General features: G+C 43.2%; 1 long non-coding RNA gene across 1 annotated transcript in view; it reads left to right on the top strand.

The window, feature by feature from the left end:
• LOC130360753 (uncharacterized) overlaps positions 1-13,595 on the top strand; it is a 53,415-nt gene that overhangs the window by 27,900 nt on the left and 11,920 nt on the right. Inside the window, exon 2 of the long non-coding RNA XR_008890782.1 lies at positions 7,608-7,684. This is a non-coding gene — a long non-coding RNA (uncharacterized LOC130360753). The remainder of the gene's footprint in view (positions 1-7,607; positions 7,685-13,595) is intronic.

Genomic DNA, 13,595 nt, shown 5'->3' with positions numbered 1-13,595 from the left:
GACCTCTGAGTCCTCTGTTCTTGTCCCTTGATCTATGAAGTCCTCTGTTCATGACCGCTGATATAGTGCCCTCTGTACAAACTCTCTGATCTGTGCCCTCTGTACTTTTATACTATGGAGTTCTATGTTCCTGTGTATTTCTGGTTTGTGACCGACTATTTGTTAGTATGTGTTTTTATCAGGCCGCTGCACTTTAGTTCAGGGAGGGACCAGCACCCAGTTGTCTATCCACTGTTTAGGGTGGATGGGCAAGTTGGCAGGGAGAGATGTTTTAGGGTCAGTTTAGGGCTCACTCTCCCTGTCCCCTGGTCAGTCCCTATCTATCTTATCCCCAGCATCCACTTGTTACATCACCCACTGTATTTTATTAACACCTTAACGACCAAGGACGCATATTTATGTCCTTGGCCGGCTCCCGCGATATAACGCAGGGTCACGCGGTGACCCAGTGTCATATCGGGTCGGTCCCAGCATGTATCTGAAGCCGGGACCCGGGGCTAATAGTGCGCAGCTGCGATCGCGGTGCCGCATGCTATTAACCCTTTAGATGTGGCATTCAAAGTTGAATGCCGCGTCTAAAACAAAAGTGAAAGCTGCCCAGCTGCTCATTGGGCTGATGGGGCCACCACAGTGAAAATGCTGTGTCCCGATCAGCTGGGACACGAGCGGAGGTCCTCTTACTTTCCTCCAGCGTGTCCCTTTGGCAATTGATTGCTCCAAGTCTGAGATGCAGGCTTGAGCAATTGACCACCGATAACACTGATCAATGCAAAGCTATGGCTTTACAATGAACAGGGTATAAGATCAGTGTGTGCAGTGGTATATGTCCCTGTGGGAGCTATAACACTGCAAAAAAAGTGTAAAAAAAAAAAAGTTAATAAATGTCATTTAACCCTTTTCCTAATAAAAGTTTGAATCATCCCCCTTTTCCCATAAAAAAAACATGTAAATAAAAATAAATATAAACATATGTGGTATCGCCGCGTGCGTAAATGTCCGAACTATAAAAATATATTATTCATTAAACCGCACGGTCAATGGCGTATGCGCAAAAAAATTCCAAAGTAAAAAATAACATATTTTTGGTCACTTTTTATATCATGAAAAAATGAATAAAAGGTCACGGTGCAAAAAATGAGCCCTCATACCGCCCCATAAGTGGTAAAATAAAAAAGTTATAGGGGTCAGAATAAGACAATTTTAAACGTATGAATTTGTCTGCATGTAGTTATGATTTCTTACAGAAGTACGACAAAATCAAACCTATATAAGTAGGGTATCCTTTTAATTGTATGGACCTACAGAATAAAAATAAGGTGTCATTTTTACCGAAAAATGTACAGCGCAGAAACGGAAGCCCCAAAAAGTTACAAAATTGCATTTTTTTCTTCAATTTCGTCGCACAATTACTTTTTTTTCAGTTTCGCCGTAGATTTTTCGGTAAAATGACTGATGTCACTGCAAATTAGAGTTGTTGGTGCAAAAAATAAGCCATCATAAGGATTTTTAGGTGCAAAATTGAAAGGGTTATGATTTTTAAAAGGTGAGGAGGAAAAACCGAAAGTGCAAAAACTGAAAAACCTGTGGTCCTTAAGGGGTTAAAAACATCATTATGTATGCATTTTTTAAACTGCTAGATAGCGTAAATATATATTTTTTTTACTCCATATATATGTATGTTTAACATTAATTTTCCAATATTTTAATTAATAAAAAATGTTTTATACTAAATTCATGCATTGAATTATTATTGGTGTTGGGGTAATATGTTGGTATGCCTTTGGCGTTTGTAGGTATATATTAGTTCTTTTGTATTTACCCCTTCCTACATTTTTGTATTGAGCCACGATTTATGGACTTTATCGGATATATCTACATTTCCTGATACGGACAGAGGTGTCAGCAGAGACCACTGTGGTCAGACTGAAAAAAACTCCAGAAGGGAACTTCCTCTGTAGTATACAGAAACTGATAAGCACTGGAGGATAAATTTTTTTTCAATGTAAGTAATTTACAAATCTAAATATGAATTCGAGTAGAATACAGACGTGGTGCACATCTACAATCTTGTATAATTATCTGATTGCTTCTCAGCACAATATCAAAAACTAACAGGTTGTTAGTATACATTTTTGATCAAAAAGTACAAGCCCACTCGCCACGTCAAGGCCACCTATTCAGAGTGGATCCCTAACGTCCCTAGCATAAAATGGCGTAGCACTGGGCGGCGACCACCACCGCCACGACACAGGTGCCCACGGGGGGGGGAGCGACCCACTGGCAGAGCGGCCCCAATGCCTCTCAAACCAGTCTATAGGCCGCACCCACGCGCAGACACAGCGCCACGGCAGCAACGGACGCCGCCCCGAACCACATCAGTGTGAACAAGGTGTAATGGCTCACTTACCTTGCTCTCCCAGTCAGACTGGGAAGCTGCTAGGAGTGAAATGGCCCTAGTGTGGCTAATTACCACCTATATAGGTTTGGGCTGAGGGGGTGGGGAAGTGAGCCATTACACCTTGTTCACACTGGTGTGGTGCTGGGCGGCGTCCGTCGCTGCCGTTGCACTGTGTCTGCGGGCGGGTGCGGCCCATAGACTGGTTTGAGTGGCATTGGGGCCCTCTGCCAGTGGGTCGTTCCCCCCCCCCCCCCCGTGGATGCTGGTGTCGCGGCGGTGGTGGTCGCCGCCCAGCGCTACGTCATTTTATGCTAGGGACGTTAGGGACCCACTCTGAATAGGTGGCCTTGACGTGGCGAGTGGGCTTGTACTTTTTGATCAAAAATGTATACTAACAACCTGTTAGTTTTTGAAATTATGCTGAGAAGCAATTAGATCATTGTGCAAGATTGTAGATGTGCGCCATGTCTGTTTTCTACCTGAATTCACACTGTGATTTCTATCTACCCTTTTTTTTTTTTTTAACATGTGCTGCACTCTTCCCCACCCCCTCAGCCCAACCCTATATAGTTAGTAATTAGCTACATAAGGGCCATTTAATTCCTAGTAGTCTCCCAGTCTGACTGGGAGAGCATGGTAAGTGAGCCATTACACCTTGTTCACATTGGTGTGGTGCTGGGCGGCGTCCGTCACTGCCGTGGCGCTGTGTCTGCGGGCGGGTGCGGCCCATAGACTGGTTTGAGTGGCATTGGGGCCGCTCTGCCAGTGGGTCGTTCCCCCCCCCCCCCCCCCCCCGTGGATGCTGGTGTCGCGGCGGTGGTGGTCGCCGCCCAGCGCTACGCCATTTTATGCTAGGGACGTTAGGGACCCACTCTAAATAGGTGGCCTTGACGTGGCGAGTGGGCTTGTACTTTTTGATCAAAAATGTATACTAACAACCTGTTAGTTTTTGAAATTATGCTGAGAAGCAATTAGATCATTGTGCAAGATTGTAGATGTGCGCCATGTCTGTTTTCTACCTTAATTTACAAATCTGTTTAAATTTCTGGCACCAGTTCATTTGAAAAAAAAATAGTTTTTCACTAGAGTTCCCATTTAACCCCTTAAAGACACAGCCTAATTTGGCCTTAAGTACGCAGCCAATTTTATTTTTGTATTTTCTTTTTTTCCTCCTCACCTTCTAAAAATCATAACTCTTTTATATTTCCATCCACAGATAGAATAACATTATGCTGGTTCTCATAACTGAAGATGGGTCCTATAGAGACGCAGTGGTAACCTCTTCTTACACAGCACAATATACAGCTGAAAGCATCCAGGAGATATTTTACTGGTTGGCTTTTTAGGCACTGATTTTAACCCCTTAAGGATGCAAGATTTTTCAGTTTTTGCACTTTAATTTTTTCCTCCTTACTTTTAAAAATAATAACCCTTTCAATTTTGCACCTAAAGATCCATATGATGGCTTATTTTTTTGCGCCACCAATTCTACTTTGTAATGACATCAGTAATTTTACCCAAAAATCTACAGTGAAACCAAAAAGAATTGTGCGACAAAATTGAAGAAAAAACGCAATTTTGTAAGTTTGGATGGCTTCCGTTTCTACGCAGTACATTTTTCGGTAAAAATGACACTTTCTCTTTATTCTGTAGGTCCATATGATTAAAATGATACTCTACTTATATAGGTTTGATTTTGTTGTACTTCTTGCAAAAATAACTACATGCACGAAAATTAATACGTTTAAAATTGTCATCTTCTGACCATTATAACTTTTTTAGTTCTACGAGTACAGGGCGGTATGAGGGCTCATTTTTGCGCCATGATCTGAAAGTTTTAGCGGTACCATTTTTGTATTGACCGGACTATTTGATCGCTTTGTATTCATTTTTTCATGATCTAAAAAGTGACCAAAATACGCTATTTTGGACTTTGGAATTTGTTTGCGCGTACGCCATTGACTGTGTAGTTTAATTAACCATATATTATTATAGTTCAGACATTTACGCATGCGGGGATACCACATATCTTTATCTTTATTATGTTTACATATTTTTTATATGGAAAGGGGGGGTGATTTAAATTTTTAATAAGGAAGGGGTTAATGTATGTGTTTTTGAACTTTAAATAAATATTTTTTTTTACACTTTTAGGAGGAATGACTAGATTCCTCATACAGATCAATGTGGTTTCATACAACCACATTGATCTGTGTGCTCTTCGCTCGATTGATAAAGCCTGGTCCTGCCAGGCTTTATCATTCAGAGCACAGGAGCCGCCACAGCAGGAGAGGTAAGCCCTCCGGCTACCTCAGAAGTGGATCGCTCCCCCGCGATCGTGCTGCGGGGGGGGGGGGGGCACGATCCACCCCACCGGACCACCAGGGATGGTTTAACCCCTTAAGGACTCAGCGTTTTTCCGTTTTTGCATTTTCATTTTTTCCTCGTCACCTTCCAAAAATCATAACGCTTTCAATTTTGCACCTAAAAATCCATATTATGGCTTATTTTTTGCGCCACCAATTCTACTTTGCAGTGACATTTTTCATTTTACCAAAAAATCCACGGCGAAACGGAAAGAAAAAAATCATTGTGCGACAAAATTGAAGAAAAAATTTCATTTTGGGGGCTTCCGTTTCTACGCAGTCCATTTTTCAGTAAAAATAACACCTTATCTTTATTCTGTAGGTCCATACGGACCATGGATATTGTCGTACTTTGGAAAAAAATCATAACTACATGCAGGAAAATTTATATGTTAAAAATTCTCATCTTCTAACCCCTATAACTTTTTTTTTTTTCCACGTACGGGCCGGTATGAGGACTAATTTTTTGCGCCATGTTCTGAAGTTTTTATCGGTACCATTTTTGTATTGATCGGACTTTTTGATCGCTTTTTATTCATTTTTTCATGATATAAAAAGGGACCAAAAATACACTATTTTGGACTTTGGAATTTTTTTGCACACACGCCATTGACCGGACCGTGCGATTTAATTAACGATATATTTTTATAGTTCGGACATTTTCGCACGCGGCGATACCACATATTTTTATTTTTATTTACACAGTTTTTTTATGGGAGAAGGGGGGTGATTCAAACTTTTAATAGAGAAGGGGTTAAATGACCTTTGTTAACTTTTTTTTAAAACTTTTTTTTTGCACTGTTATAGCTCCCATAGGGACCTATAACACTGCACACACTGATCTCCTATGCTGATCCCTGCAAAGCCATAGCTATCAGTCAGATAGGCAGTGGATTGCTCAAGCCTGTAGCTCAGGCTTGGAGCAATCAATCGACGATCGGACGCCGCGGAGAGAGGTAAGGAGACCTCCGCCTGCGTCCCAGCTGATCGGAACATCGCGATGTCCCGATCAGCCCGACTGAGCTGCCGGGAACGATTTACTTTCGTTTTCAGACGCGGCGATCAACTTTGATCGCCGCGTCTTAAGGGTTAATAGCGCGCCGCACTGCGATCATTGCCGCGCGCTATTAGCCACGGGTCCCGGCTGTTGTTAGAGGCCGGGCCCGACCCGCTATGACCCCACGTCATAGATCGGGAGTGGACTCATGACGTAGCAGTACGCCATGAGTCCTTAAGGGGTTAAATGTCCCTTTAGACACCGCTGTCAACTTTGACAGTGGCGATCTAAAGGGTTAATAGCCGGCTGCGGCAATCGCTGCATGACGGCTATTTACGGCCGCCCCCAGCAATAGGGGGGCTCGAGTCGGGAGCCTGCTTCATACAACGGTTTCCGTCTCAGGACGAGCCGGTTTGTCCTTCGTCGGCAACCGGTTAAAATAAATCATATTTAGACAAATGAGCATCATGCACAGTGCTGCTTCATAGTAATATGTGAGAAATACATTTTAACACTCTGAAATGCAAAGTTAACTTGTGGCTCTGTTGTACTTTAACTTCTGTGGGATTAAAAGACTCAGCATTACCCACTTGGCTTCTTTGAGAATTAAGGGCACTACCAATTTAGTGCCAGCTGGCTGACTTTTATGGGTGCTCTCTGGTATAGAGGTTCACTGGCTGTATTGCAGTGTGGCAATGTATTTTTTAGTTTTCTTTTCGCAAACTCAGGGGTTTTGTAGTCTTCATGGCAGTTTGGGGTGGAGTAAGAAGATGGAAAAAGAAAATAACTCCTGAGGGGGTATTAACACTAACAATATCCTGCGCATATTTAATCCACAGAATTTGAAGCTGTGGATTTTATGCTGCAGATTTCAATGTAAAATAATTGAACACAGCTTCAAATCTGCATTTTCAAATCCTGTGCATCAAATATGCACAGGACACTGTGCATGTGAATAGACCCTAACAGAGAAGATTATTCTGCCTATGAATTTGTCTGATCAGAAATATATTCATTTATCCAGCACGGATTGTGGTAACTCTACAGGCCAACATGTGCTATCTGATATTGAGATATGTATATGTGTGTGTACTGTCTGAATCCTGTATACTGAGACCAATATTACCACTAATATTAGTATACATAACAAGAGGATTGCAGCCAGGAACCGGAGCGAGACATAGGAGGTACCACAAGAGCGCTGGGGGTATGTAAAAGTTCCCCCCCCCCCCCCCATATATAACATAGAATTGGCATGCTTATAGAAAAACAAAACCCTCCATCTATAGAATCCCTTTAAGCTCCATATACATCACCCCAAGACTACGCCATGCCATGACTTAATAACACCACCATTCAGTGATTCAGGTAAAAAACAACTATAGGAATACCAATGTTGCCACCATACTGAGACTTGATACACATACAATAAATCCACAAAATAAGAGAGAAATACGTCTGTGCCCGGATGCCAGTGGCTGTAGGGCTGGTTTGCAATTATTTCCAGGGCTGGTTTTTATTCCCAGTCTGGTCCTGAATACAGTAGTGAAAATATAGCCCGAAAGCTGTCCGGGCTACACAGAGCCCATAGACAGCACACACACTTACTTTGGATCTTCTAGGACCTTTGGTGACATCATCAGAACTCTAAGCCAACAGGAGTCACCCCAGGACTTGGCAGATACATTGTAAGTCTGTGTATGCTGTCTATGGGTTCAACAAATAGAGAGCAGTGTATAGTTACACCTTAAAAATCGGGAGTGGGTGGGATTTAATATTTTAACCCCTCAGGACACAGCCGGGTTTCACTGTATGGGTTCATTAACATTATATATTATTTTAATAGGGCACCAAAAGCAGGAAGAAGAACCAGGATCGGAGGATGGGACTGCGATATTAGCGGCACCAGGGGAGCTGTGAAAGGTTAGTTATAGTTTATTATTTTTATTCTGGAAGCTTGGAAATAGTGGATACATTTTTTTTTTTTTACTGAAGTTTTCCTTCAGGGTACGTTCACATGCTCGTAACTAGCAGCCAGTTACCCACTGGGGAAAAAACGCTGTGAATTACGCTACCATTTGTGGTGTCCCAGTACTGCATTCTATATGGTACTTGTTTATTTATGGGTCTCCATAGCCAGAGTCCCTAGGACTTAGGGATCCCTCTTGGCCAGTGTACCCCTAGTCGCCTCTATTCTAGTGTATAAATCTCAAATTTATGCATAGGTTAATGTAAATAGGATAGTATATGTAAATAAATGGTTAATTACTTGTTTCCATGGCGTCGCAGGGCCTTCGGGTCATGTGGTGCGTTCCAAGCCTCACTATGGATGCGTTCCAGGCCTCACTTTGGTATTTCTAGCCTCGTTTTGGATTTATTATGTGTATAGGACCTGTATAGGAAGTCAGATGATCACCCAGAAGCCTGGGTGACGGTGAGTGACAGCTGACCTTGGACCTATCCAATTAGGCTCCGCCCCCTGTCCATATAAGGGACGCGGCAGCCATTTTAGTTCTCTTTGTTCCTGGGTTGCCAAGAGAGCAACATCTCTCCATAGAAATAATTATCCAAAAAGTTGAACAAAGGCACAGATAGCAACCTAGGCCACTTGTAACTACTCTCACAGAAAAGGAGGCAATCTAGGTGAATTTTAACAAAAAATTGTAATCTTTATTTCACAGTAGGTTAAAAGTACCTACACATTAAAATCACGAGAGGCATGATATGGTGGTCAGAAAAACACACACTGAAAAGCAGAGTGAGACTGTTCCGAATATTCAACTTAGGAATAAATACAAATAGATAAACAATAACAATTCTATCTGTATAAACAATAGTATCCTCCAACATGCAATGAAATAGCTAACTAAAGACAGTTAGTAAAAATGTAAATGGATGGAGGTAATAGTATATCAGATGATGTAATCAGAATGAATAAGAGAATAGGGGAGACTGAAAATGAAAGCAAAGCAAATATAATCAACAGTACCAGTCATGCACCCTATGGAGGAACATCTCACCTACCCCGAATGCGTTTTCGCTATTCGCTTCGTCTGGGGGCGCCGTAACTATCTCTACATAGAACCTGCGCTGCTAAAAACTGTGAGTTAGGCCCAAGCCTCGCAGTAACGGCCGATCCTTAGCAAATATAGAGTGTTTCACTCCCCAAACACTCTTCGGGACCACCGGACCTAATCTACCCCTAAATCCGGACGGATCTAAGCACCAATTACCTTGATTCTATTAACCTGCAAAAGACGCAAGGTCCGCAGCAACTGTCAGTCATTGAAGTCTATAGAAGTGTATTGTAGAGACTGTAACTGTATTCTGAATGTACTGCAAGTTCAAGAGTAAAGTTTACTTCAGTTCAAGTTTAACTTCAGTGTGGACCTTCAGTCATTACCTGCATACGCCTGTCGTTTCTGGGAAGGGCGACGATAGGCCGAAGCTATAACTCAGTAATACCAGCCCCCACCCTGGCGTCACGAGTGACAGGGTTAATATTAACCCCTTATATACCTATACCTTACCACCACTTCCATACACCCCCCCCCCCCAAGGGCTACAACACATTAATTTCAACAGGTCTGCAAATCTGCCACTATTGCGGACTGTCCATGTGCCCAAACATGTGAATGGTAGCCTAACTCACAGTGGAAAGCTTCTGCTAGTTACGAACGTGTGAACGTTCTCTTAAACACAGAAAATATTTGCAATCGATTTGGACCCTGATAAGTTTGTGTTATGGCCTTAGATGCTGTGTAACAGCACGTTTATATTAAGTAATAAAGCATTTGAATCTGAAATGACTCTGTTAAAGGTATTGGGGCCCTGCATCATCTGTGATCGCAGAGAGGATGCCCTTGTGATCTAAATCTATTGTTGTGTTAATAATTCATTGCTGCATGCCTTATCTTCTAAGGGGTCCTAGTTATGTCTATGTGACAGTAGACACATTTTGAGAACAAATGTAACATACTGTACATTACAGGAGTATAGAGGAATCTTTGAACATTTGAAGATATTCTGGAAATGTTTGAAATGATAAAACGTGCACAGTGTAGGTCACTTTCATACTTATGACCACAATGAGACGCAGTGGTTGGCTGTTTGTTGTGCCTGCAGTTATTACAGCTGGTACATTGTTGACGTGAGCCATCTTTCTCCATCTCATTATGCATTTGGAAACAAGCTATGGAAAGACAATTTACCCAGATATGTATTTATCAGCCTATGGTAATCCTGCTCAGAAATATTGATGGATGTATTCAACTGCGTACATACAGTTTAATTGTCCCTGATATATCCGCAGGCTTCAGACACGGCTGCATGTGCTTTCATTGAGCTCTTCCGGCATGGAGGTCACATGAGTATAGAACTGAATATAACCAATGGAGCAAATTATTTAGAAAGCAACAAGCTTTCAGTCATAGAAATGCTTTAAAACATTATCTATCTATCTATCTATATATATATATATATATATATATATATATATATATATATATATATATATTGACCAGAAAAAAATATGTATCAATGTTATTGTATTTTTTGGGAGGTTATTTGTTTTTAAGTCATTATAAAAAGCCTATACTGTAGAAGAAATAATCAATAGCAAATGAATACCAATCTTATATGGTGATAAGAGTCCTTTCTGGTTGTTGCATCAGTAACAGAAAACTACACGGCACATACAGTAAAAGCTGTTTTTATAAAGGAGAAAATTAGCATTCTTGTTTTAAAGGAAAACTGTCATCTGTGTCACAGTACTACCTGCTAATACAGGCAGGTAGTACGGGTGTCACTGATGACAACCATACTTACTTGCCTGTGGCCAATACTCCCATTCTCCAGGTATCTTCATCTGTTCCTTCTGTTTGTCCGGCAGGCTTGGGGCATGGGTGGAGCTTCGTGACGTCACCGCTGCTGTTTCCCTAGGCCATGCTCGCAGCAGGGCCCAGCAGATAAACAGCAGCAGGGACTTCACGGAGCTCCACCCATGCCCCAAGCCTGCCGGCCAAACAGGCGGAATAGGTGAAGATACCGGGAGAACTGGAGTACGAATCACCTGTAGCAATAGGTTAGTGCAGTGACACTGATGACAGTTTTCCTTTAAAGGGGTACTCCGGTGCTTAGACATCTTATACCGTATCCAAAGGATAGGGGATAAGATGCCTGATGGCGGGGGTCCCGCCACTGGGGACCCCTGTTATCTTGAACGCAGCACCCCAGTTTAAATCAGTCCCCGGAGCACGTTCGCTCCGGGTCTGATTACCGGCGACCACGGGGCCGTCAGCGTGTGACGTCACGCCTCCGCCCCCGTGTGACGTCATGCTCCGCCCCTCAATGCAAGCCTATGGGAGGGGGCGTGACCCCCGTGATCAGGCATCTTATCCCCTATCCTTTGGATAGGGGATAAGATGTCTAAGCACCGGAGTACCCCTTTAACAATTAAAAAAAAGTCCCTAACTGGTTTATTTTAAACTTCCAGTTGAGCACAGTACATTTGCCAGTGCCAATATATGTTATTTTCCTATTATGTAAATTAGGCAACAGTGCCCAGGGAATGTTCCCAGCAAAGCAAGAGCCCAGAGTTAGCCAGCCCATGTCCACATATTATGATCGGTCGAGTCTGACCTGAGGGTCCTGGAAATTTTAATAGCATGGTTAACATTAGAGATGAGCGAATTTTTGAAAAATTCGATTTGGCCGATTCGCTAAATTTTCAGAAATTTTGTTTTCGTTCGGAATTTATTTGTGGCGAATCGCTATTAAAATCTGCTATTTCTGGGCTACAGAGAGCCTCACTAGTGGTGTAGAACACTTTGCCTTGTCGTAACACGCATATGAAATGTGCTGTGATAGTGAAATAATACTGTTATTCAGTATGGCATGCAGATTGTTTTGGAATGTCTTTCATGCCCTGAGAATATAAGGACAAGAGTTACCTTCCATTCAGTACTTCTTATCTGGCTTTTATGTATCAAAATTATTTTAAATTCTATTACATTATATTTAACATTTTACAAGTCACTCTTCATCAATTATAAAACGTAAACATCTTTAACCCCTTATGGACAGCCCATTTTGGCCTTAAGGACTCAGCAAATGTAAGGACTCACGACAGAAGGCAGGACACTCTGGAGTTAGTGGATCCGCTGGACCTGTGTGGCAGATGACGAGGGCTGTGCCAGGGAGTCGAGTCTAAGGTGCCGCAAAGCGGGATGGTTTTGCTGCGGCAGGCGGCACCCATGTCGCTACCCCTGGCATGACTCGACCACACAGGCAGTTGAGGTGATGCGAGGCACAGAAGGCATAGGCAAGACGTGGTCAGGAATGCAGGAGGTCAGGGCTGGCTGCACGAGTGCGTAAACAGGAATGTAGCAGGAGGTCAGTAGGCAGGCGGCTAGGAGCAAGGTCAGGTCATGGAATGCAAATGGTCTGGAATATGGCAAGGCACTAGGGCAACAAAGATCCGTCAGGGAGTGATGGGAGGTGCAGATATTTATAAAAAAACCAGTGCAGGTGCATGTACTAATTAAGGGCACGGAGGAGAACAGGGGTGAGTGACTGGCTGGGATTTGCATGCGGGCATGTCCCACAATGCGAATCCCAGCCCCGCCGGCAGGTGCCGGAGGGGAGCGCTCACAGCTAGGGTAACTGGCTGGAGCGCGAACCATAACAGCAAATTTAATTTTTATGTTATCTTTCTTCCTCTTTGCCTTCTCTAAATCGTTACTCTTTTATATTTTCATCCACAGACGAGTATGAGGGCTTGTTTTTTGCATGACCAGTTGTCTTTTTTAAGGACATCACTCATTTTACCATAAAATGTATGGAGCAAACAAAAAAATACTATTTGTGTGGGGAAATTGAAACGAAAACCGCAATTTTGCTAATTTTTGAGGAGACCATATGGTGTCAGAATGATATAGCATGGAGGTGGTGGCGACAGCTTGAGGAGACCATATAGTGCCTGAATGACACAGCGTGGAGGTGGCGGCAGCCTGAGGAGAAAATACGGTTGGAGAATGAGACAGCCTGGAGGTGCCATCTGCATGAGAAGAACATATGGTGGCAGATTGAGACAGCCTGGAGCTGGCATCAGCATCAGGAGAACATATGGTGGCAGAATGAGACAGCCTGGAGCTGGCATCAGCATGAGGAGAACATATGGTGGCAGAATTTGACAGCCTGGAAGTGGCATTTGCATGAGGAGAGCAGTGTTTTTCGGTGGAAATAGGGAGAGGTTCCTGTGTGGGGCTGCCCTTTTTAGGGTAACACTTACCAAGAAGGGAATTAATAGTTAGAGTACGGCCCTACAGGGGAAGTGTGAGACTAGGGCCTTGCAAAGGACCATACGATGTTCCCTTCCACATTTTTAGAGGTCTTTGTATCACATCTAGAGCTGGGCGGTATGACCAAAAATGTGTATCACAGTATTTTTGTAAATTACGGTGGTTCCGCGGTATTTAACAGTATTTACCCCCCATCATCATGTGACCCATGGGTGCTGCATTTCTCCCCCCCCCCCCCCCCCGGTTTATCAGCCCAGTGCGGCGCTGTCCCCCCATCAGGGGACTAATCATATGCCACCCACGAGCGCTTCTCTCTCCCCCCCCCCAAAATAATTATCAGCCGCTGTGCTGTACTGTACTATCCTGAGCCCGGGCTTCAGAAATAAACAAAATAAACTTTCTCACCTTCTTTCTATGTTCCCCCGTTTCTCCGGTACTGGCCTCATGGTCCCTCCGCTGCTCTTGCTGCTTCCCGGGGATGGAAACGTCACGGAGCTGTCAGCCTATCACAGGCCGCAGCGATGTCTAGCCTC

The sequence above is a fragment of the Hyla sarda genome, chromosome 3, assembly GCF_029499605.1.
Source record: "Hyla sarda isolate aHylSar1 chromosome 3, aHylSar1.hap1, whole genome shotgun sequence".
In the NCBI taxonomy this organism is placed as follows: Eukaryota; Metazoa; Chordata; class Amphibia; order Anura; family Hylidae; genus Hyla; species Hyla sarda.
Note: the sequence above shows the minus strand (reverse complement) of the source record. Positions and strands in the feature narration are given on the sequence as shown.